This window comes from Lynx canadensis, chromosome D1, assembly GCF_007474595.2.
Source record: "Lynx canadensis isolate LIC74 chromosome D1, mLynCan4.pri.v2, whole genome shotgun sequence".
Lineage (NCBI taxonomy): Eukaryota > Metazoa > Chordata > Mammalia > Carnivora > Felidae > Lynx > Lynx canadensis.
The window spans coordinates 49,554,680-49,577,571 of NC_044312.2; the positions used below are offsets into that span (position 1 = coordinate 49,554,680).

A 22,892-nucleotide genomic window follows, 5' to 3' on the forward strand; every position below is an offset into this window, starting at 1 on the left:
AAAGCTATGTGAAAATATACCCATCAATGGGAGGGTGGGGAAGAATGGGCATTAAAGATACCTATTAGCTGTAAATCACCAACACAAACCCCTGAAATCTTGAAACGTTTTTCTTGGAGGGTAAAATATAAATGATGAAAAGATACCAAGTATGTTGTGAAGGCAAAGCAGAGAAAATTACTACAGCATAAACTATAGCTTATCTATATTTAAAGTTTAAAAATATTTTTTTAAATACGAATTTTTAAAGATGTGCTTAGCTATGAAACTTATGTTTTGTGACCCAGTCTATTTCGCATGATTGTACTTCTGGGAAATAGGAGGGAAAGACCATATTTGTAGTCTTGGCCAAATGGGAGAGATACCTAGGTCTGGGACATCCACTTCATTTCCCGCCGCCTCCCCCCCACCCCCCAATTCCTCTACTAGTTAATGATTGATTCTGGGCAGATTTGTGCCTTAATTTTAAAATAATGACAATTCTTACCCTCACTACTGTTGAGTGAAAATCGTAGCTACACACATATTTATGACAGCATTTATTAGCTTTCTGTTAAAGAGAAAGTATCCCTCTTTATTCACCTATTGAATGTCTGCTAAGGAAAAAGTTATTTCTACTTTGGGTAGGTTAATGCTCAAATATTTCAGCAGCGTCTAGATTAATAGAAGCACACAGATCTGAGGGCTATCAGGTGAGGACAGATTAGTTGAGTGTGTGGCAGGCACTTTCCTAAGTTTTTGGGATACATTATATCATGAGCATTATATCATGAGCAAACTAGACAAAAATCCTTCCCTCATGGAACTTACACACCAGTAGGACCACTTGAGGATGTTAGCCCTACCCTTTATTTATAAGAGACTACTTGGGTTACAAACAACCTCTCCTCTGTTCATTTATAGATCAAAGAGCATTTAGTGTCTACTATAGTATTCCATAATTGGTGTACCTTGATGAATTTAACGTTCTCTGACATTGTGAACCTCTTATGGAAAAGTTCATTTATTCTGTTATTGCGCTCTTACTATATACCAAGTGTAGTAGATACAATTTTACCTATACTTTCAGACAATAGCAGCCTCTTCCCCTGCTCATCCACAATGAAACAAATACTTAGTATTTGTTTTCAGGGATAATTTAGTACTTTTTAAAGAAGCATCAGAGTTTTCACCATGAGAAACAACAGAACGTCCTTTAAATCTACTTTATGGTACGAGTATTTTGATTTTGAATTATATGAGGTAAGGTATCACAAGTTTTTCAGTGCTTAGGTATCTAAAGATTAACTAATTAAGCCTTGGATACAACAGTGAAAAAGAGAAAATTCTTATCATTAAAAAGTTTAACGAATATTCTTAATCAGGGGTTCATAGAATTTAGTGGGTCCATGATTTGGAAGGGGAAAAATTACATCTCTTTGTGCAATAACTTCTAATAAAATTTGAATGTAAGCATCATAGTAGTGCTAGCAGTAAAACATAATTTTAAAAAATGTTTAGCCATTTATTTTTGAGAGAGCGAGTGAGTGAGCAGGAGAGGGGCAGAGAGAAAGGGGCTCCACACAGTCAGCGCAAAACATGATGCAGGGCTTGAACTCACGAACCAGGAGATCATGACCTGAGCTGAAATCAAGAGTTCGATGCCCAACCGAGTGAGCCACCCAGGTGCCCCAAAACATAATTTTTAATAGTTCACAGATGAACTATATTTTCATATATTACAATTGTGCACAATTTGAAATACCATTTATACTCACCACTGTTGAAGTTGTAAATTATTACAGCTACTGCTAGGTCTTGTTAATAAAGCATATTTATTCTTATGTAAAAGCTTTTGGTAACTATTTCATTATCATTGGCTTCCTTTTTTTTTTTTTTAATGTTTATTTTTGAGAAAGAGCGCGAGCGGGGGAGGGGCAGAGAGGGAGACACAATACGAAGCAGGCTCCAGGTTCTGAGCTGTCAGCACAGAGCTCCATGCAGGGCTCGAACTTAAAAACAGAGAGATCATGACCTGAACCGAAGTCAGACGCTTAACCCACTGAACCACTCAGGTGCCCTACTCCCTTTGTTTTTTAAAATTTGAGACAGAAAGAAAATCCCAAGCAGACTCTGTGCTTTCAGTATAGGGCCTGAGGTGGGGCTCTGATATCACAAAGTGTGAGATCATAACTTAAGAAATCAAGAATCTGACGCTCAGCCAACAAAGTCACCGAGGTTCCCCAATCATTTGCTTCCTTTGTAATCCAATATACTGTTCTCTATACATTTAAAAACATTTTGTATTTTTGGAAAAGTGACCCATAGACTTTACTCGATTGACAAAGGGGTCCAGGACACTAAAAATGTTAAGTCTAGAGGGCCATAGTCTTCTTTATATCTCCAGGGCCTTTAGCTTGGCAATTACTCAATACATTCTTACAGAATCAAAGAAATCAATTTAGAATGGATTGAAACTGTGCCCCAAATATTGATATTTTGTATGTCTATAATACTTTACGTACAGCTTATTATTCAAAAATTTTAATGAAAGTAGTATAGGGCATTTTGCTCATTTTTCAATCAGATGCTTTAGATTAAGATATAATTTGTTCATTTCCCTTAAAAAAACCCCCCTATATTATACACCTTAATTGAGCAATTCATGTGGTTGGGCTTTATTTTTCACTGAATATATGTGTGCAGAAATGCTTTTTAAATTTTGGCATCTGTATCTTAGAGTTACAGCAATAAGAGCTATTGAGCACAAAGGAAAGAAGGCTGAGGAACATGAAAAATAGAGGGCCTATCTTTAGAATATTTAGAAGTAACTTTGGCAAGCTATTTCACCATGGTGCTTTCAAGAATAGGTAGAGCAATCACCCGATGAATTTATTAAAAATGCAGATGCCTAGATCTCAACCTTAGATTTTTTAGTATATCTAGGTGGGACATCAGAATCTGCATTTTTAGCATGTATCCCAGATTTGGATGCTAGAAGCCTGTAGATCATACTGCAGAACTAACATCACAGAGAACCATGTATCTGGTATTGTTAAATGCTTTTTCTTTTTCCTTTAAGTAGGCTTCATGCCTAGCATGGAACCCAGTGTGGGGCTTGAACTCAGGACCCCAAGATCAAGACCTGAACTGAGATGAAGAGGTGGATGCTTAACCAACTGAGCCACCCAGGTGCCCCTAAATGCTACATTTTTAAACATAAAGAAACAGCTTAGATTCAAGGGGTGTTTGGGTGGCTCAGTTGGTTAAGCATCTGACTCGATTTTGGCTCAGGTCATGATCTCACAGTTCGTGCGATCTTTCAGCGCAGAGCCTGCTTGGGATTCTCTTCCTTTTTTTCTGCCTCTCCCCTGCTTACACTGTCTCAAAATAAACATTAAAAAAACCCCAAAACAGATTCAAAAAGTTAATTTGCCTAGGCTGACATCTTAGTTACTAATTATCAGACCCCAAATCCATAACCCAGGCCTGACTCCAAAGCATTTCTTTCAAGTCATGCCTTTCAAATTTTTTAGATTAATATTCAAGTGGGCCATAAAGCTTGAGCTCACCTGAAAGTGGTTTTAGACAATACTTTCCCTACCTTCTCAATCTTTAAACTGTCAGTGGGATAGAGTCCTTCAGTTAATTGTAAATCATGGCATAAATATTGTATGATACACATTTTATATACATATATAAAATGGTGTAGACATTACAGGATATATTTGTTATATACACACCATACAGGTAGTTATATAAAATGCCACTTACTAAGTTAGGTATCAACCCAGTGAGAAAGGTATCATTCCCACTGCACAGATGAAGTGAGGTAGTTTAAAAACTTGTTCAAAGTCCACATAGAAACTGGCAGAAGTGTGATTTCAACCCAGGTAGACTGGCTGAGACTGCTGTAAGCCACCATAGCATACCATAGCATACTGCTTTTTGAGGGCTTATTAAATGTTAACCATTTTCATTTATTTCCTTCTTAGGAAAACTCAATGAATTCAGCAACTGTTATTTTTGTAAGATTGAAAGTCTCAGAATGATGAATAAGCACAGTCACTTAAGTATAGAGATTCAAACTTAGGATTTGTTGAAGTCCTTACTTTTTACTAAAGCAAATTTCCACAATCAAGTTGTGATCTTAAAAGGATTTATCCATCATAATTTATAATACTATTGGCAAATACGTGATAAGTAGGCTGTAGTTCTATTTTGACCTCAACTAGTTCACAAGTTCTATAAGCACTATAAGAACAATTATTTTTCAGTTTCCTGTGAACTATTAAGTGAACTTGAAGTGAATTCTATACAACACCAAAATATATTCCAGAAATTTAGGGTTATCTTAAGTTACAATGGGCCATAAATAACTTTCCAGTTTCTGCTGAAAACCAGAATGGGCTCAGGCACACAAATGAACCTGTATGAAGTCTATTTCTTATCTTAGACTACTGAGCAGGTAAGTATTAATACTTAATATTAACAATTAAGATAATTACCCACATTAACAGTAGTAAGCAGGAGTATTTGATAGGTTTCCAAATCTGGGTCTAACTTTGGGCCCATGACAATAAACAATTACATAGTTAACATTTATTTTCATGTTTTTTCCTCCTTCCAGACAGTTGATGTGGTAAGAGCGCTGGACAGCCTTACATTTGCCAGAAACAGGTATTAGCCTGGACACAAAGTCAAGTGTTAGCTAACTTGGGAGTCATGTTGGATGTATGGGGCTTTGCACAATGCCTTGGTGTTCAAAATGTAACTTGGTAACAGCAATTCAATTGGTAGCCACAAGTCTTTTCTCAGAAATACTTCCAGTTATTTCTTCTGGTACCTATTTCATCAAAGGAAATGAAACATATTTGGACATACAGTGTGTCAGGATGTAGTAATAACCAACTTCTTTTGAGATTTTTCATTATACAGAATCCTTACCTGTCTTAGATGTTCTCTTGCTGACACCTATTTATTCTGCTAGTTAAACCTCTGAAGGGAAGCAGCAGCTCACTTAAATTATTGGGTAATGATAGTGAGTTCAAGCAATGGAGAATTTACTTCATAACTGTCAGAAATGGATTTTTTGTTGAGGGCTTTGTTGCCCTAAGATGTTAGATGCTTTTCTCTCGTGCATTTTTCTCTATTTCCACCATCCTACCTTCCTTATGTAAATAACTTAAAGAATCTATTTCAGATTTCTCCTCCTCTAGGTAATGTATCTTGAAAACCACAGCTAGACAAGGACAAATTTTGTTCAAGTTTAATCTCCTGGTTCAAATGAGCACTGTTTTCTCTAATAGTGATTGTGAGGATCTCAGTCAGGTTTGCTTGGTAAGTATTAATGATATAGGTATAAAGGGCAAACACCACCTTTTTAGGACCAATAAGTTCTCGAAAGAAGCCTAGGCTCTTGGTCATTGCTACTCTTTTTTGGAATTGTCATAAAAATGCACTATTCTTCAAGCAGAAGTTTGGTAAAATGGTAGCCATGAAAACCCTTGAAGGAACTGGAAAGGAAAAATAATCAAATCAAATGGAAAGTACGGAGTATAATGTAGAAAAAAATTACACAAGTACTTCAGAGCTCTTCCCCTCCTCTCCTGGCCCCATTCAGAGCAGGGTAGAATCCTAAATCCTGATTGCTTTGAGAAATGATCAGAGTGCCCTGAAGTAGTGTGATTTTGGCCTCTAAGTAGGAAGATTTAAATATAAACCCTCTTTCAATCCCACATGCCCTCTTTTTATATCCTATTATTTCTTGCCTCTTTCAGAGACAAACTTCATAAAACAAATTATCTACATTAAGTACTTACTTCTTACCCCACTCCCATTCATTCACTCCCCAAACTCCTCAATTCTGGCTTCTTCTCAGTACTCGATTCTTCAGCTTTTCCATTATTAGCAACCCAGTACTCCAACAAATGCCAAACAGGTCCCAGGAATGTGAAAGAGCAGAGTTTATCTGCAAAATGAGAAAATCCAGCAACCCATCTCAAGCAAATACACAGTAACATGAAAAGCAACAAAAATTGCTCATAAATTATCTCAAGACAAGCAGGAAACAGAGAAGCAAACAATTTTGAAAAGACACACAAAAATGAATACTGAAAATGGGTCATGGGACTGAAACTCAAAACAGGCATAAAACCCAGCATTAAATACACAAAGTAAACAAAGTGGCATTGAAATGGAGATTCTTGCACTGAGATGGTCAAAAGCTAAAGAAGGTAATGTAAAGTTCATCACCAAAAGGAACACTTAACTTTCACCACATTCATAACTGAGACAAAGGAAATGTACCACACTATTGTTAGTAAAGTATTTCACTGAAATAGGATGAGAATGGTAAAGGTCATTTATTATTATACTTATATAAGTTGCTCTTTAGTATCAATATGTCAATTGTAAAGTAAATGCTCTAGTATGTCAGTGTTATTTGCAGTTTACTCTTATATTACCATTTCTGCAACTGCTTTACTTGACCATGTTTAAAAACTTAAAAAAGCTATTCAATTTGATAAACATCTATGTGTTTAATTCATCAACTCATGAGTTAGGTGTTAAGAGGGTAACTGATGAACACTTCCTAAAAGGGTTTATGATATGACTGAGGATTGATCTTCACAGCAAGTTCAAATCCATATAGCACCCTCAATGTCTATGTATCAAGTTAAGAATTTTAAGTATGTGCATACTTGCATATAATTGCTTACAACTGCATATTTCTGCAGTTTCTTTAAAAGGCTTTATATTCATAAACATTTATGTTTGATTAAATTCATCTTCATATACTTCTGCAAAGAAATATTTTCTAGTGTTAAAATTATCCAAACCTATTAAAAACCGAGAAATCAAATCACCAGATAAATAGGGCTCACTTTTCTGGTTAATCATGAACTATGGACGTTTGGATTTTAAATCTTGACCTTGGGATATTTACTGCATTTACCTTCAGTGGCCTATAAACTCCAGCAGCTAAAATTATGCCAATTTGTTTCAAACACCATGCGTCATCTAAGACTAGAAAACATACATTTTAGTTTCCTGAATATTAACTCAAAGTAGTATTTAAAATATGAAATATTAAGGTTTCCAGAATGTGTTAAGATCTTCCCTAGAGAAAGTCCAACCGCTAAACTCTGTATGGCACATGCTGTGTTCACTCATAGAAATGTACACTAGAAAACATCTAACTTAATCTAAGGTGAGGTCTGTAAAGATGTTTTCATAAAATGTTTCTTCCCCTTTAAGTTTACTTGTCTCAACTCTGTGATCAGGTTAGAATAACTTTTAATGTACTTGTTGGGTCTATATCACCTTTGGGTTGCTGGCATTTCATTTCTGAGAAAGGTTAAGAAAATTATTTCTATTTTGGAAAAGAGATAAAGATAGCAAAAGAGATAGTTGTTCTCTCAAATTTTATAGGTTGGCATAGAAAAGTGTTATTTTAGAACTTTTTAAGATATAAAATACTTCTTTTATGCAGTATGGGCTGAAAAAGATTGTTGCCCCATATCACTGTATCAAAGGGAGAAATGGAGCTATTTTGCTAGGAACTTGGTCATGTAAATTTGACCAAATTGTTGGAAGAGTACATCTAAGGTAACCTCTGTCCTTATGACTCTAAAGTACTCTGTGGCTAATTTTTAAAAGCATCCAATAAAAAAATTACCATTTACCCAAATGTTAAAAATTAAAAAAAAAAAAAAATCCACAGCAAATTTACATATTCCAAAATCCTTTCCTAAATGTCAAACAATTATTAAACAATAATTAAACAATTATTTTTGTTTAATCTTCATCAACATCCCTAGAGGCTGCTATTATCAATGAGGCTTAGAATGTTACTAATTTCTGTGATATTGAGCAAGCTATTCAAGGTAGATTTCACACTGAAGCAGCAGGAATGGAAGCCAATATTCCTCAAAATACTGAAGTCAGTCTTCACATTCCATATCCAATAGGACTTCCCTCAACTAAAGATGGACCCATTAAGTGCCTGAATTCTAGGACTGCTTTCATAATTTGAAATGCTTGTCCTCTTGAATGTTGTATTCATTCCTTAGCAGACACAGATGACAGAATGTTACAGGACTTTGAATGCAAAGACCCCAGACAAATTCAGTAATGAATCAAAGAATTTGGAACTTACAAAAAAAAAAAAAAAAGATACTCTATTGTATACCATTCACCTAAATACCAAGAATACTAAGATTGTTGGAGAATAAGAAGCTGGAGGCACTGGAAGAATGTCTTGAAGGAAAGGGACAGAACAGCAAGAAACCAAAAGCAGTTTCATTCTCAGGACGGAAAGCTGCTGGGAGTGCTCGTTCTCTCCAGAAGGACATCATACAGGCGCGAGGCCTGGGGATAAGAATGTTTTGTCTGGTGCCAGACCCATGACCCATGGTCTGGTGCCATGACCCAGTATGGAATACACTGCAGGTGCGTGACCTGTCAAGATGCCAAATACTATGTTGTATGTGCTTGCTGTCATCAATTTGCAAAAAAAGAGGCTTGAGCCAGGGGACTGATGCTTCGGCTCCTGGAATCTTAGCCCCCTGCTTTCCAATTCTCTTGTCACTGCACCTTTAGGACTCGTCTCTCTACATAAGGTAACATCTTTATTTTTAAAAGTTTATTTATTTTTGAAACAGAGAGAGCATGAGCACAGGATGGACAGAGAGAGGGAGGAGAGAGGGAGAGAGGGAGAGAGGGAGAGAGGGAGGGGAGGGAGGAGGGGGGGGAGAGAGGGAGAGAGGGAGAGAGGAGAGAGGGAGAGAGGGAGAGAGGGAGAGAGGGAGAGAGGGAGAGAGGGAGGGGGGAGGGGGGAGGGAGAGAGGGCGGGGGGAGAGAGAGAGAGAGAGAGAGAGAGGGAGGGAGGGAGGGAGGGAGGGAGGGGAGAGGAGAGGAGGGAGGGAGGGAGGGAGGGAGGGAGGGAGGGAGTGTGAGTCAGAGTCCCAAGCAGGCTCCACGCTTCCACCACAAAGCCCAACACAGGGCTCAAACTCATGAACCTGTGAGATCATGACCTAGGCTGAAACCGAGTCAGATATTCAACTGATTGTGCCACTCAGGCACCCTGACATCACCAATTTTAAAAACTTAGGATTCACAGCAAGGAAAGGAGTTATTGAAGAGAAAAGTTATTTTCAAAAAATTCTAGTATCTTGTTGCCTTTTTTTTAGATACTTCTTTTAAATATTTGAATAGCTTGGGACACCTGGGTGGCTCAACAGGTTGAATACCTGACTTGATTTTAGCTCCAGTCATGATCCTAGGGTTGTGGGAACAAGCCCCACATTGGGTTCCATGTTCAGCATGGAGCCTGCTTGGGATTCTCTCTCTCTGCCCTTTTTCCAGACTCCTGCTCTCTAAAATTAAAAAAAAAAAAAAAAAAAAAAAAAAATCTGAATAGCTTTACCATAACCTTGTGATAGCATGAGCTCTTATTCAATAAGTGTCTCTTATCCTTACTTTCTATTACACTCAACTCTAACTCTAAGAAATATCCAGATAATTCAAGATATCATGGTACTCATAAGGCTAAACTAAATCTCCCCCAACCCACTCCCCTCACCAATGTATAGACTGATCTCCAGATCATTTCCTCATCTACACATTTTCAGAATTCATTTATGGGTATAATTACTAACAAGCCTGTAATCTTTGCCAAAACTTTTATTATTGCTAGTGTAATGCACCACAATAAACACAAATATGGGATGTAGAGAACTACTCTACCCTACCACTGTCCACTCACTCATAGTTTTAAAAATACACAATGGGTTCCAACCTAGCAGAATAATTCAACAATAATTCAACAGATGAGTGGACAACTATCTGTTTTATTTTATATTTTTAGAGTTCTCTATATATTATTTTATTTTAGAGTTCTCAGCTATATATTTTTAGAGTTCTCTATGTGATCCTGACACTTGAAGCTGTTGGAAAAAAACCCTGCCATAAGAGCAAATGACTCCATACTCTTTAATAAGCTACCTATAATTATAACACAAATCAATATCCTAATTCTTTTCTGAGATGAAAAGAACTTAAGTTGCTTTATCCACCTCAAGCATTCCTAATCCCACTTTTCAACGTTCACCTAACCCAGTGCTTTCTCTGGATCACTGAGGCTAATCTTTCAGAAGCTGGTGTCCAATTCCTCAAATATTAACTTTGTAAATAAAATTTCTAAAGAAGGATGCAGACTTTTTCCCCCTAAAAGTTAAAGGTTAAATCAGAGTCTTTTTAAAGATATTAAATAGATGTTTCATTTCTTTATGGTTAGATGTCCACTGGATGTAAGCCTGGAAAACTTCAAACTACCTAAACATATGACAAATTATACACTATAGAAATCACTGCATCATATAGGTCTAGTTTCTCACATACAAGATTTGTAAGCAATCTGCCCCCTGCCCTTGCAAATTTGTCTTCCATAGTAACTCAGATTGAGGATGTTATTGCTTATATAAAGAAATATCTTCTACAACGAACAAGATTCACTAAAGGTTTGTAAAATAAGACACACCAGTGAACCACCAACCCCTAAAAATAATTTAAGAGTTTGAAACTAAGCCTAAATGCAAACCTGTCCAATTTTCTCTGTTAAATGTAAAACACTTAGGGGCACCTGACTCAGTCGGTTAAGTGGCAGGGCTCTCTGCTGTCAGTGCTTTCGATCCTGTCTCCCATTCTCTCTGCCCCTCCCCTGCTCATATTCTCTCAAAAATAAGTAAACATTAAAAAAAAAAAAAAGTGAAACACTTCTACAGTTATACTGAAGGTCAGAAAGAAAACAGCAAACATTTTGCTCCCTTTCCTATACTTACCAATACTTGCAAAGACAGTATTTCTGAACAGAAATATTTGTATGAGTCTTTCCCATTGTATTGCATGGATAAATGAAACCAACACATATTACTTTTGTTAAAAATGAAATAAAGCCTTTCATCTTGTGACTTGTTCTCAGAAACATGGCAGACCATTCTTCTATGTTTTTAAAGTTGTCATCTGCATACATCCGAAAGACTGTTTCTACCATGTTTTTATCATTTCTAATCACTCTGCTTAGCCTTTCCTGATAGGAGAATACATTCATCACCTGTAGTATTACTAACAGAGAGGTGAAATGCATACCCTTACTGACCCAAAGTAACAAGTTTTGTTTTCAGAATAATTGTGCAAAAGGGAGAAAAACAGCATAAAGTATTATTGCATTTTTAACCCTTCAGACACCTTCAGGAGGAAAAGAAATTTTCCATCTTTCACAGTGTAGACAGACTCTGAAAAAGAACAAATACACAGCATTGTTTCAGTAACACAATTAGGAAAAAATACAGTTCATTTGAGATACTGAGCAAGATAACTTAAGACCAGTGACTTTCGTTTCATTTTTAAAAAATTAGTTCTTAAAGTAATAGTATATATGGAATAACAAAGGTGAAACACTAAATGTATTTTTAAAATAAGTTGGTGATTAATGCTAATGAACACCCTGTCTTCTCAGTATTTTAGCATACACTCTAGTTTATTCAAGAACCCACGTTACTCCGAAACCGATAGCCAGCCGTCAATGGGCCTGTCATCAAAAATATCCTGGGCATTTTAAACCGGGTGTTACTCCTTTAGACCTCTCTTAGTCTTTTCTTAATTGCGGCGCCAAAGCACCGTCCCTTTCCAGCTTTGGCTACTAGAGCCAACATCGATTTTTCGACATCGAATTCTTTGGACCCTTCTGCAAATCATTCCTTTATGAAAAAGCAAAGAGGGTCCGAAACTTTGCGGAGGGTTAATAAGGTTGGAGTATCAATGACAAAAAGATAAAAATAAAATTGGGAGAAATAACCCAACTCCGTGGGTAGAAGCGGGCTCCTCCGAAGTGAAACGGGTAACCGTCCGGCGTCCCCGCAGCCCAACAAAGACACTAACCGCTCCGAGTGTCCTGTTAGCGGGCCGAAATGATGCTCTGAGCTCAGAAGTAAACCCACTCCCTCAATCTCGTAATAAGAAAAAGGAGCAAGAGGTGTAGGGGGCCTATATACAACCCGCTGGACCGTAAGGCCGAGGCCCAGTCGGCCTCTTGATTCTGCCTCCAGCCGGACCCGCCCTACAGTCTGTCCCCAGATGCCGCCTCCACCCCAGGTCCCCAGGTTCGGGCCTTAGGCTCTCCAACCGGTTTATCCTCCACCTCACCGTCCCCACTGCACCACCACTCGGCTCGCAAGCTCCCTAAAACCTCAGCCGGGATCCGCAGAATCGTCCCAGCACTCCTAACATGGCGGCCGAGTCCCCTTCGCTCCTTTCACCCACTCCGGGCACGTCCGACCTTGGCGCATTTTGGGCATTGTAGTTCCCGCGATAGCCTCGGTGTCCTGCCAGGCCTTTAGAAGACTACGATTCCCAGAATGCACCGCTCCTGAGCATGGCTATTGGGGCCTTTTGGACAGAGGGATGATGTCATTGCAAAAACCCCACTGCATTCATTGTGCTACGGTCTATCCACCCCCCTGCTGCTGCTGGGCTTGTGATTGCCGCTTGCTCCAGCTGAGCTAAGAGTAGCAGCAGCACCAGGGCAGGGACTCACTCCAGCCCTTGGACTTAGGACATCGCAACACGTTCCCTTGCCTGCGTGACTCATTCGCACATCATTTTTGTTTATGCCTGGGGTGGGGAGAAATATCCCAAACCAGGTGAGTTGAAGTGATTTATTCAAATGGTTCTACCAAGTTATTCCTCCCGCTTAATTCTCAAGGCTTTCTTTTGGGAAGATGGGGGCGGGAGGGCTGGAGAGGTGCTCGCAAGTGCTGCTAAGCGAAAAGCTCTGCAATTTGGGTCACTGCAAAGAACAACTCTAGCAACCTTCCCCCGCCGGAGGACCGATTCCTGCCAATTCCCTAGTCTCAACTCCCCTCAACCTTTTTGAGGGTGGAAGAGGGGGCTGGGCTGGGGAGCATGTTGGGAAGTGCTCTTGGAAAATCAGAAGAAGGCAGAGGTGGCGGACTGCAGTCCTGTCACAGACGGCCCCGAGTGCTGAGGTTTTGAGTGGGAAGGGGTGATGCGTGGGGAGAAATGGAGACAGTGATTTACTGTGGTTGCACTACTTTAGAACATTTCTATGTCGCTCGAGCAAGCACACACTATTTATTTTTAAGATGAGCGTGCTTCTCCTGAGTAGGTTAAGTTTTGTGGGGCTCTATTTTATGTGTGTGTGCCTATGTCGTTTGTCTCGCCTTTTCTGATGATTTGAGGTGACAGTGTCCTTTAATGGTGCACTCCCTGCCAGTGAGAAACATTTCACGTGTCTAAGGAAGCTTCTCTTAGGCTGCTGGAAGCAGCATTTTTGTTAAGTGTTTTTCTTCTCCCTACTGCAGGATTGTTTGGAAGTGGAGCCGACAGATTTGTGCTCGTGTGAGTGTTTTAAATTATGTTGCAGTAGGCTCCTTGCCACTGACAATGGTACCATAATGAGCTGCCTTTTCGTGTGGCACAGTCACCAGTCACAACTAATGGTTTGGAGAAGGGATCATTAGGGAAACCCTGGTTCATTTTAACGCATTGGGGAAAGGGAAAGTTAGAAGCACTGCTAACCTTCATTTACCATTACTGAAAGGTACTCACAAGATACCTTCTGAAAGGAAGAGCGATCCTGGCTAGGGAAACTCAGGAGCATAGTAGTGTTTTTTTGTTTTTTGGGTTTTGTTTTTAAGCCAACTGACGCACTTAATAGGACAGTAAGCGTTCTGGCTTGTATGATTTTGGCTTTTTTCTTGTAAGAGTTATTAGGATGATTAGTGCAATAAATGTTACTTGGAGATAAACAGCTGGCTGACTCCAGAACAGATGGGGCCAGTCTTAGCTGAGAGATCTACAACCTTGGAAATGAATGGACTTGGGGTCAACCACACCCCCTCCTGGAATGTCAAAAGAAGGAGAAATGCCAGAGCATTTTATGCTTACTCCAAACTGCCAAACCTTTTTTTAGCCAGGTCAGGCATTGTGAAAGTCATTACTGGTTGTCTTCTGCTGCTGAACAAATTTTGTTCATTTTTGATTCAGACCTTAGGTCTCCAAAGTTGCAGCTGGGTGATGCTTCGTTAAATGCTGCTTGTTACTGAATGCAAAGGACAGTCTATTATATGGGCTTTGTAGTAGAGTGATTTATTGGGATGCAATTAGCAGCTTTGGGATTTGGGAAAAGACTGCCTGGCTTTGCCTCTCTCTACGTTTCTCTGGTGCTTACTGTGTATTCTCCTGGCCAGCCTACCCTTTTCGCCTGTAACTTCCTTGCCCCACCCCTCTATGTCTCTTGAAGTTCTTTCAGTTTCTTTCCCTGTTTCTCCATTTACAATTCCCATTTTTCCTCTCCATGTCAAAATTTTCCTCTTATTACCAATATATCACGTCTAAGCCTTTTTCCAATCTCTGCATACCCTCCTCACCCCTTCTTTACCTCACTCAGAAACTCAATGGTGGATATAGACTTGGTGAGTATTTATTCCACAGAGTCCTCTTGGGCTTTTCTCTTTCTTTCAGTGGGTGCCAAGCAAGATGAGCAGCAATGAGCCTGACCTTGTGGCCTTTGTGGCTTCTGTGACAGACATAATTTGGCCTCAGCAGCTTGTGGACAGTGCATGTTGCCACTGAGCGCATGTCACTGTTCTTTCCCTTGGCACCTGTATTAAGAACTGCCAGTGTGTTAGCAAGGTTTTTAAATGCTTTACCTGAGGGGCACCTGGCTGGCTCAGTCGGAAGAACAAGAGACTCTTTACCTTGGGGTCATGGTTTGAGCCCCACATTGGGTGTAGAGATTACTTAAATAAATAAAAACTTTAAAAAAATTGCTTTACATGAAATGTTCTCTTAATTCCCAAGGATAAGAAGACTTCAAATGGCTTCTGCGTCGTTTAATACTTTTTTTTTTTTTTTTTTTTTTTTTCTGATTCCTGCTCCAGTGAGTGGTGGGAAGGCCATCTTCTCTGTTGACTGCTGAGGAGCAATCCAGGTGGCCAAACTGCCTTTTTTTTTTTTTTTTTTTTTTTTTTTTTAAGACAATTGGAGTGGCAACAGTGTTCCCTCCTGTGGTGTCTTCTTTTGGATGAAAACATTTGTTATTTTATATCGCCCCTTAAGGAGAAGGGAGTGGTGGTGGTTATGCGTGTTTGTTTAACATTAGTGCTTTTCTAGGCATCTAAGTTGGTAGTATGGAGGCAACCAGTGTGACAGGCAGATTCAGAAGGTCTTCTAGACATGTCTCTCACCACCTTCTCATTACTCATTTTCTTAAAAAAAATTTTTTTAATGTTTATTCTTTGAAAGAGAGAGAACATGAGCAGGAGAGGGACAGAGAGAGGGAATCACAGAATCTGAAGCAGCTTCCAGGCTCTGAGCTGTTGGCACAGAGCCCGACTTGGGGCTTGAACTCACAAACCACGAGATCACCTGAGCCAAAGTCAGACGCTCAACCAACTGAGCTTCCTAGGCTCCCCTCATTACTAATTTTCTTATTTTAAGATCCTCCCCCTCCTACTGATGCTTTGTAGTGTTTTAAAGGGACAAATGAGCTGACTGGTGGGTTAGATTTAGCGCCATCACTGTCTCTGTGACCTTGAATAACTATGCATTTCTTTCTGCCTCTGTTTACATATTTGCAAATAGATAACGATCCTTGCCCCTTGGCTTACTTAGCCTCATATCATCATAGCCTGCTACCATTTGGTCCCAGTTCATCATTCTGACAGCAAATATTAATTGAGCAACTACTGTGTTTTCAGGACTGAGGATATATCAGTGGGAAGAGAGGTTTCCCCTGCCCTCATGGCGTTTCTATTCTACCAGGGAGATAATCATTGGACAAGTAATCACAGTGTGATGAAGTTACTGACAAAAAGGAGATGTGCTATAAGGTCGAATAGGAGTGCCTCACTGGTGCTTTCACCCTGTCTAGGGGAATCAGAGAAGGATTCCTATAGGAGACGACACTTCAGGAAACTTGAAGAGTGAGTGAAAGTAACTTAGGTTGTCAATGAGAGGTGCTTACTGGGACACAAAGAAGGCTTCTGACAAGGGAAACTGCATGTTCAAAGTACAAAAGACAGAGGAGTGAATATGAGGGTTTGAAAGGACGTCAGTCAGTATATGGAAGCAGAGCAAAGGGGAGCGAGACCAGAGCAGGCTGGAGAGGTGGGCAGAGTGTAGAGTTTTCTGAGCCTTATGTGAATTTTGGTCTTTATTCTAACAGTAATAGGAACCTAATAAAGGGCTTTAGTTAGCTAAATGAATTATATATGTAGAATGATATGGAAAACATCACCTTAGCTGTTATGTGAAGAAGAGATTGGAGGAAAGGACTGGCCAAAGTGAATGTGTGGATGACAAGTAGCAAGTCATTCTTGTAGTCTGCATGAGGGATGATGGTGGCTTGGGTCTAGGGTGGTGGCAGATGGCTTGGAGAGAAGGAAAGAGATTGGAGAGATGCTCAACTTGAAGATGATAACTGATAAGATTGTTGATTGAGTAGATGTGAGGATAGAGAGGAGTCAAGAGAGTTTTTCCTTGAGCAACTGGGAATGCCATTTTTAGAAAAAAAGAACACTCGACAGGGTCCAGATTTTTGTCTGTTTGTTCAAGGAGGGACTTTTGGGCAGGTTGACTCTGAAGCTCCAGACAGACATCAAGATCTTTCTCTCCTTCAGCCTGTCCAAGTGTAGGATGTGGCATAGTGGACTTGAAGACAGCTCTGTGAAGCTTTCTAAGATCAGGTGCTGCTTATTTATTAGCTGTATGATGTTGGACATGTTATATTCTATTTCTGAACCTTAGTTTCCGCATCTGTAAAATATATTTATTCTATTAATTTATGCTGATTCCCCCTAGCTGTATATGCACCATGCTAAGAATACAGTATTGAATGAGATAGTGTTTGCTTTGGCAGAATTCATTTGGTGAGAGAGACAAACATAGTCACATAAAGAGAGTGATGTAGGCCACCGGAGGAGAGCACAGCCCCAAGGAAGGCTTTCATTCTTTCTTATTGGTGAGAAGGGCAGGAGACCTTTGACCTGAGACATGAAGCAAGAAAGGGCTCCAAATAGAGTATCTTGCACAGATTAGGGACTCTGAAAGTTTGTTGACTGAGTAAATTAACTTAAGTCACTGAGGGTCCATTCAAAAGCAGGAAGTATCAGTGCATTGGAAAAGGACATTTAGTAATGCCAAGTGGCAAATGTGAAATGCTTTTAACAAATCCTTTAAAATGTGTTCCTGAGACCTGCAGCCTTTGAGATATTTTGTAGATGACTTTTAGGGAAATTCAGAAATATTTCAGATCTGGTTTCTTTTTGGGCTGAACTTCCTTTATTCAAGTTAGTTTCTCAAAAATAATTTTAAAATTGTATAGTGTTCCCTAAATTAGTGGGTCTCAAAGTTTTGAATTTTATAACAAGCAGAATTACAAAAAATAAGATAAAATTGGCTGTGCTATTGACAATGGTTATTTTTCTATAGTCAAGATATATTTTTTTAAAAATGACCTCTTCACTTTTATCTCATAAAATAAAGGACATTTAATACCAAAAGTTGAGGGAGAGCATACTTTTAAAATTAAAAATATATTGAGCTTTATGAAAAATTCTCTACATTGTCTTTATTTTTCTCACTTTGTTGCAGAAGAGTAAAAAAAAAGATGAACAAAACACCAGAATGTTATAATAGTTTATGGAACCATTGCCTTATTTTCTTGGCTATGATGGAAATGTGGCTCATCTCCAAATAAGAACACTTCCAAGTATGGAAGAATTTTATATAGACCATAGATAATTTGTTTTCAGTTCCTTCTCCATAGGAATCCAACCATTGAAAACTAGATAGGTCTCTGCAAGATGTGTCTAAGGTAGTGGTCTTTAGTCGTCTCTAGAGGGTCCTTGCAGAGACCATGATGCCAGGATCATATGTTAAAGTGTGTGTGTGTGTGAGTGAGTGAGAGAGAGAGAGAGTTCATGTGTGCATGCACATATTTTTCTGTCACTATATGTGTATCTTTAGGCAAGTTATTTAATGTCTCTGGAACTCAGGTTTTTTGCAAGATTGTTGTGAGGTTTAAATGAGATAATATATTTTTTTAAATGTCTGGCACTATGCCTTGTATACCTGGTGGTCATAGTAACTGTTTTTAATGTTATATTTATTTCTTGGTTTAAATATTTTATTTATTGGCTGATACTCGCTTAATAACCACAATGATAACACAAAGAAAAAAGATAACAGTAAAACTGGACAACCTGATGCCGTGAGAAGTACACAATATCACTGATGCAGAATTCTTGCCAAAAATGTTTAACCTAAATCTAATCATGAGGAAATAATCAGGCACATCCAGATTGTGGGACATACTGCAAAACAGCTGGCCTGCAATCTTTGAAAATGTCAATGTCGTGAAAGAGAAACAAAACAAAATAAAACAAAATACATAGGGGACTGACCTAGATTAAAGGAGACTGAAGAGCTATGACAACCAAATGCAACATGTAACTCTTGATTGGATCCTGGACTTTAAAAAAAAAAAAAAAAAGCTATAAAGGACATTTTGGGGGCAATTGAGGAAATTTGAATGGGAGCTGCATATTAGATAATCAGTAACAATGTTAGTTTTCTTGGATGCAATAATTCTTCCATCTGCTTAGCCTGACATATTGTGGATATTGGTGTCTAGATCAGTTGCTGTTCCTGAATGTCATCATTAGGAATGTCACACCAAAGCTAGAAGACATCAAGGGTTGCTTCAGAAGACAGTGATTTTCTTGGTTACTGCAAGTATTTAATCAGCCTATGTATGGGCTGTGATACCAATTATTGGGGATATTGTAAGGGATTTTTAACTGTCCTTTCTAAACACAATCCTGTCATTCTGTAAGAATGCAAACTTCTAGGGGTGCCTGGGTGACTCCATCAGTTGAGTATCTGACTTCAGCTCAGGTCATGATCTCGCAGTTCGTGGGTTTGAGCCCCACATTGGGCTCATGCTGTCAGCACAGAGCCCACTGTGGATCCTCTGTCCCCTTTCTGTTACCCCTCCCCCACTTGCACCCATTCTTTCTCTCTCTCTCTCTCTCTCTCTCAAAAATAAATAAAACATAAAAAAAAAAAAAAGAATGCAAACTTCTGGAGCTGGCACGCTATCTTTGATATTACTAGAGGTAGTGAGGTAGCTGGAGCACTAGCTGCTCCCAACGAAGAGGAAACGATGGCAAGTGGCACGTTAAATATATATCCTACATTTTTTTTTTTTGAGTCTAGACATAAGATTAATCAAAATTTATTACAGAAATAGATAATGAACTGGATACAGGAGATTCCCCTTAATTATACCTCACATAGATTTGATTCCACCTCACTTTGAGATTTTGATATGTATCCCTCTGTCATTCCCCCCCCACCACACACACACATATACTAATGATACTATTATAATATATATAATTCTATTTGCTGCCTCTTAATATATTTTGAGTATTTGTCTCACACATTTGCACGTTGTTCTAACTTACCTGTCTTAAAGGCTGTGGGATACCACTGCAGTGCGCATTTGAGTATGCATCCTTTTGTGATCAACTTGTGGGATTATTTCTGTCGGATACATTTCTGGGGGTGGACATGCTTGGTCAGAGGGCATAAACAGTTCCCGTTAATTGCTCCCCGGTTTAAATTTTTACCAACAGTCTGTGACAGTGCCATTTCTACTTACCTTTGCCAAGTCCAATAGCCACTTGGGGTAAACTCTTATTAAAGGGAAGGAAGTTGTGATGGGTGGACAGAAAGTGGGCAAAAATGGAATCACGGCACTCCTGCTGCTTTTGTAATGGCTGTGATAGTACAGGTGAGTATGTAAATAATGTGAAAATCTCTGGAAGAAATAAATAAAATACATTATCTCTGCCTACAACACAGTGTGATGTTTAAAAAGTGAACTGAAACAATAAAACAGCCAAGAGTTTTCCCCAGAAAATTTTTCAGAAAATTTTTGAGTTATGGTTAATTTCACTAACATGTAGACAGCATCACCTTGAGATGAAAATAACCTCTACTGCTCACTTCCTCTCTATTGCAGTCACACAACCACACTAGAAAGGGGAATTTAAGCTCCACTTTTAAAACAGCTGAATCAGGTAGTTGAAAGGCCCCACCGTTCATCTTTCTGAAGATCAATAGGAGCAATCCCAGGGCAGATTTTTGGCATTTTTTTTGGAGAAAAGGTATGAATTTAGGAGTGGCCATCAGTGAGTGACTCACTCTGTTCCAGCAGAGACCCTGGGGAAAAGATTGCAAGGTTCACAAGCTATGAATTATTTCCATTCTTATGTGGCTGGGTGGAGCACACAGATTTGAGCTCTGTGCTATGTGGAAATTTATCTCTTCAAGTCTCAGTTTCTTCTTCTATTAATTGGGGGTTATTTTGAGGTCAAAATGAGATAATGTGTCTAAAAAGACTTTGGCAAATTTATATGTACATAAATATGTGCTGTTGTTAAGGGGCTGCTGTCTCTCACTGGGGCAGCTCATATTATTCTTTCATTTAATTCCAATGCCATTTGTATTCCAAAGGACTTTTTTAAGGCATTCTGTCCTGTAATGTCTTATTGTTACTTCTTTGGCCAATATTTGTGAGCATAAGCTAAATGGGAGATTGTGTGCTGGGTTTTCTGAGAAGGAAACAAAGGTGGAAACATCAGGAGCCTTCCTTTTATATATATATATATGTGTGTGTGTGTGTGTGTGTGTGTGTGTGTGTGTATAAAGTTTATTTATTTTGAGAGTTTGAGAGTTTGTTTGCTTGCTTATTTATTTATTTATTTATTTATTTATTTATTTATTTTGAGGAGAGGGCATAAGCAAGGGAAGGGCAGAGAGAGAGGGAGGGAGAGAATCCCAAGCAGGGTCCACATGGTCAGTGCAGAGCCAGATCCAGGACTCAATCTCACAAACAGTGAGATCATGACCTGAGCTGTGATCAAGAGTTGGACGCTTAACTAACTGAGCCACCCAGGTGCCCCGAGACTAATATCTTTTAATGAGAGTGTTCAATGAAAGATGCTTTACAAAGGTGTATTTTGTATGCTGTTTTATAATCTCAAACTTAGGGGTTGCCTGTCCGTGGGTTTGAGCCCCGCATCGGGCTCTGTGCTGACAGCTCAGAGCCTGGAGCCTGCTTCGGATTCTGTGTCTCCTTCTCTCTTTGACCCTCCCCTGGTCATGCACTGTCTCTCAAAAATGAATCAACATTAAAAAATAAAAATAAAAAAATATATAATCTCAAAGTTAGATGGTAGATTTTACTTCCATTTTTTCCCATATAAATGAGGAAACAATTCTTAGTGAGGTTAAGTAACTTGTTTTGTTTTGTTTTAAAAGTTACCTAGCTTAAAAATAATTTGCAGATGTAGGCCCTAGGTAGATTTTCTGGAACCAAAACCAAAAGCATCTCCAGCTGCTTCCTGTTTTTGCCTTGCCTTCTGATCAAAAGTATAAGCTTCATGAAGGTAGGACTGGCTGGTGGCATTTACTTTGATATGGTTCCTTTTACCTTCAGGCACATGGGGAGGAGGTTTCCTTAGATCTTCGGAGTTAGTTGAAATGTGTGCGCATGTACACTTCTTTTCCCAAAAAACTCATTTAAGAGTGAGTTGCAGACGTTACAACACTTTATCTCTAAGCTCTGGAGCATGTATCTCTTAAGACACAGGGAATTCTCCCATTTACCACAATATCATTACATTGAAACAATATTTTTCAGATTTCCACAGTTCTAATGTTTCTATAATCAGTCTGTTCCTTTCTTCCTCTCTCTCTGTCTCTTTGTCTCTCTCTCTCCTCTCTCTCGCCCCCTCTGCCCTTTAACACAAAGTAATTCTGTTTAGTTTCCTTTAATGTAGTGTAGTATCTCGGCCTTTTTTGTCTTTTATGACATTGAAATTTTGAAGATTTCAAGTCTATTGCCTGGTAGACCATAAATTGGATTAGTCTGATTGTTTTTTCTGTAACAAACTCCAGTTAAATGCTTGTAGTAGGAATTCCACATAGACAATGTTGCATCCTTTTCTTTGCATCACATTAGGTGACACATAGTATCAGTTTGTAACATCACTGGTGATGTGAGATTTGATCATGTGGATGAAGTGATATTGCCTTGATCTCTTCATTGTAAAGGTACCTGTTTCTCTTTGTAATAAGCAAAATTGTGCGGTGATACTTAGAGATTGTTTGAATATCCTGTTCCTCAACAACTTCTATCCAATGATTTTAATATCTACTGATAATCATGGCCTAAGTCAAACGGTGTCTATCAAAGGATGATTTACTTCTATATTTATGAACCATGTGTTTTTTTGATAGATCAGCTTTCAACTCTTCCTCTTCCTCTTCCTCCCCCCCCTTTTTTTTTTTTACCTGGATTCCTCAATTCTTTTTTTCCTCCCAGTGTGTTGTAATCCATTACCAACCTTCTGCCCATTTACAAGTGAGGAAATTAAGAGTCAGAAAATACAAGTAACTTTCTGAGAGTCACAGCCAGTTAGCAGAAGAGGCCAGACGCACACCCAGTTTTGACAACTCTGTTGCCTCACTGGCAGTCCAGGAACAGAACATCACCTGATGAAATCAAGTTAAAAAGAATGAACAAGGAGGGGCGCCTGGGTGGCTCAGTCAGTTGGGCATCTGACTTTGGCTCAGGTCATGATCTCACAGCTCGTGAGTTCGAGCCTCGCATCAGGCTCTGTGCTGACAGCTTGGAGCTTGGAGCCTGCTTTGGATTCTGTGTTTCCCTCTCGCTCTATACCTCGCCCACTCATACTCTATCTCTCTCTCTCTCTCAAAAATAAATAAACATTAAAAAAATTAAAAAAAAA

At 39.0% G+C, this 22,892-nt stretch overlaps 1 protein-coding gene across 1 annotated transcript in view; it reads left to right on the top strand.

Annotated features, from left to right (window-relative positions):
* The first annotated feature begins 12,468 nt into the window (after positions 1 to 12,468).
* The window catches only part of RAB30 (RAB30, member RAS oncogene family), a 75,198-nt gene continuing 64,774 nt past the window's right edge, over positions 12,469 to 22,892 (top strand). Inside the window, exon 1 of the mRNA XM_030332592.1 lies at positions 12,469 to 12,686. The gene's annotated coding sequence lies outside the window, so the exon portion shown is untranslated. The remainder of the gene's footprint in view (positions 12,687 to 22,892) is intronic.